The following is a 3,265-nucleotide window of genomic DNA, read 5'->3' as shown; positions in this document are numbered from 1 at the left end:
GAATTTTGTTACTGAAAGAGTGTGGTGGAAGAGGTCGCGAAACTTCTTTATTCTCGTTACTCCAAGCAAATTTACTCAGCTTAGGAGAGATCTTCAGTAATTAAGTATGAAGTTTGTTTCTACGCAACAAACAACAGCATGACAGGCAAAAAATAAATGGAAAAGCAACACTGAACGATTTGCAATTCCAGCTATAAGAAAGTTTTACTCAGCGTTAAAAAAATAGCTCTTTAGCCTGTTCACTATGGTGACGTGTTGCTTGACTTTATTTTTATCTTTAGACGATTCTATTCAGTTTCAGAAGGATGCCTAGTCGTGAAGGAGTTAATGACGACAATGGTGTACATAACCCTTCCAGTTAGTAAATTCATCAGCATAGTAAATATAATTGTCAGGTAGTTGTAGAAAAAGAGTACCAGCTACGTCATGTGGCTGAAGATGCTAACCAAAAATACCTACTGTAGCTTCATATCCAGGTGTATGTCAGGCAAAAGTGAAATTGTATGGTATAAAGTGAACAATGTTTTTCATTTCATTCATTGCCAGACGCCATGTATCCCAAACGGGGTGGTCAAGGGCTTAGAGTTAATTGTTTTACAGGGAGGGGCACTAATCCTCCACCAACCCCACTTGACACGTAGGGATGCCAATAGCATCTGGTGTTCCCAGGCGGTCACCCATCCAAGTACTAACCAGACCCAACGTTGCTTAACTTCGCTGATCGGACGGGAAGCGGTGTACTCAACGTGGTATGGCTATTTTACTTAGGAGAGACAATGCTATTAAACTCTGGGGAGATCTCTCTAAAATGTTTGTTGTTCCATAAGCAACTGCTTGTCAGACAAAAGTGAACGGTACTGAGAATTATTCAGTTGTATTTCTGATGCAATCAAACATTTTTGTTGTGTTTTGGGGTAGACCTCTTGTCGAAAAAAGAAAATGTGTGGTCAGTGTTGACTAGGTGAGCATATGTCTTTAAAAGAAAACACAACCGTATGTCCATTATGTACGCACAAATTATTTATGATGATGTGATAAAGTAGACTGCATTGGCAAGATTTATCATTTTCATTCTTTCCATGATATAAAAATAACTCATAAAAATCTAAAAACGAAAATAAAAGGAAAATGTTTAACAATTATCATTCAGTGCAGTATTTCCTAGCATTACTCATGGGAGAGTAGGAATTGCTTTGTGCTGGAAGATAATGTAATTTTGGGTTTATGAGATATATTTTTGCGAGAAGCAGAGGAAGCAAGGCATGCTAGTATGTGTTCCACTTTTCAGGTTCATATTTTATTCTCTTATACCTAAATAATTTTATCATTGCTTGTCTTGCACGTCATCAGCAGCAGCATCCCAACAGAAATTCTCATTATCAGAAATGTGAAAGACAGAATTCAGAAACAGTAACAGCACATGATAAAAACAGGGGAAACTATATTACATTTGGCGATCACAAACTGGGTGGAAACACACACACACACACACACACACACACACACACACACACACACACACACACACACAAATAAGAAATCTGTCAATATATTCAAGGATGATTCTGAAACTGGCAGTGGTAGTGGATGAGGGTTATCCGGCCTCTCGAAACATTCACATTTTGTTCCTACAATGCCCGTAGGATTGAGTGCCTGGCCCTTTTCAGTGGATATTCTGTTGATAGTCCTCCTTTTGTCTTGTTTCTCTTTTCTTTCTTACTTTACTCTACCTAACCTTATTCTTGGGTATGAAATTAAAGTCATAACGATTGATGATGGGTGATTGGTGGTGGGGGTGACGGTGGTTCCCAGAATCAAGATTGAGAGACCTCTCAATCTTGCCCTGAATACTGCGTGTATTATCTTCGGGCGTCCATGATGAAGGCTGCTCCCCTACCCCGAACCTCAAGTGTAATTCCCATGGTACCTACAACCTGACTAAGCCTGTGAGCTTAACCATATAAAATTTAATTCAATTTTCATTAAAATTAGTTGTCTTTTGTTGTCGGGCCAGGATTGAAGGTCGAGGCCGTGAAAGCTTCCCTGAATCTGTGGTACTGGCTGATTAATTTCGCAGACAGATAACGGACAGATATTGTACTTATTATGAAATAGGGTGACATAGTCGGGATCCAGAAGCAACCTAAGAAAAACACAGAATCAGAAGTCCTGTCGTCAGAGTTCCCTGTGAATAGGCCACACAACAACCCATTCCTCACCCAAGCCATCAGAATCTCGCCTCCATCTTTAAAGCAGACCTGCAAAAGGCGAATTACTAAGAATGCTGAGGTAGTTTCCTTCGAATGGCTGTGCCTGTAGAAATGCATGACGTTGTTGGTATAGTGTGATGAAAACGGTAACGATTCTGCTTCATATTTGCTGTGGTAGGCAGCCTTATTCACCTTACGAGAGAATTTTCATAACCAAAAGTACCCTTTGTTATTTCGTACCAACTGTGTCAGGATAAGTAAAAATGCATGATGGAAAAGCAACGATGAACCTTTCTGCTTTATGCCCGCCACACCAAATTTATTCAGCTTAGGGATGTCGTCACTTAACCAAGATTGCCCTTTTAGAGCTTCGTTTCGTACCCAGCTTTGTGTCGGACAAGGATGAAATTACTTGGGGATTGATCCTATTTTCCTTTGATGTTGCTGTTGTCAAACAAGTTTATTCCGTCTAGGGGGATACCTCTCGCATTAAAAAGAGGAGGGATTCGGATGATGTTATGATGTTTATGTAAGACTGACTAAAAATAGGAACTACCTGCAGCGTAGTAGTAGTAGTAGTAGTAGTAGATATAATCGTAGTCCAGGGTTCATCAGCAATGTGAACCCAGTGGACTGCAGGCTGTGGTTGCCCTTCTCCGTCAGTCCACCAGTTTACATTCAGGGATAGTGAAAGAAATGAGGCACGTTGGTATAACCGGGTAGTGAATCCGCCCGTTATATTGGTGCAAAAGAGGGAAGGCGTCCCTCTCCAGTACCTTCTATCGGCGTGTCATGCAATAGCGGAATGCAGTAAAGGTAAGATGTTAAGTAACTTCAGAAATTTTGCGTCCCGTTTACCAGACAACACAGACCAGCCAGACTCTCCTCAACAACATTCTTTTAGCAAACTTGTGTTGAACTCATATGTTACAATTAGCCTACCGTATTTATATTTATCATACTGATTGTGTGCGGCAATACTCAGAGAACTATCTGGGCTATAGAATTTTATGTACTGCTATTTGATATATAAAAGCACATCAGATGCTTTACAT

General features: G+C 40.2%; 1 non-coding gene across 1 annotated transcript; it reads right to left on the bottom strand.

Annotated features, from left to right (window-relative positions):
• Window positions 1–644: 644 nt before the first annotated feature.
• Window positions 645–763, bottom strand: LOC145392680 (5S ribosomal RNA). The gene has a single exon (XR_013896060.1). It is a non-coding gene; the product is annotated as a 5S ribosomal RNA (ribosomal RNA).
• Window positions 764–3,265: the final 2,502 nt, after the last annotated feature.

Source organism: Coenobita brevimanus, chromosome 2 (genome assembly GCF_032717465.1).
Source record: "Coenobita brevimanus isolate Jiangsu-jjx chromosome 2, ASM3271746v2, whole genome shotgun sequence".
Lineage (NCBI taxonomy): Eukaryota > Metazoa > Arthropoda > Malacostraca > Decapoda > Coenobitidae > Coenobita > Coenobita brevimanus.
This window is presented reverse-complemented; position numbering and strand designations above follow the sequence as displayed.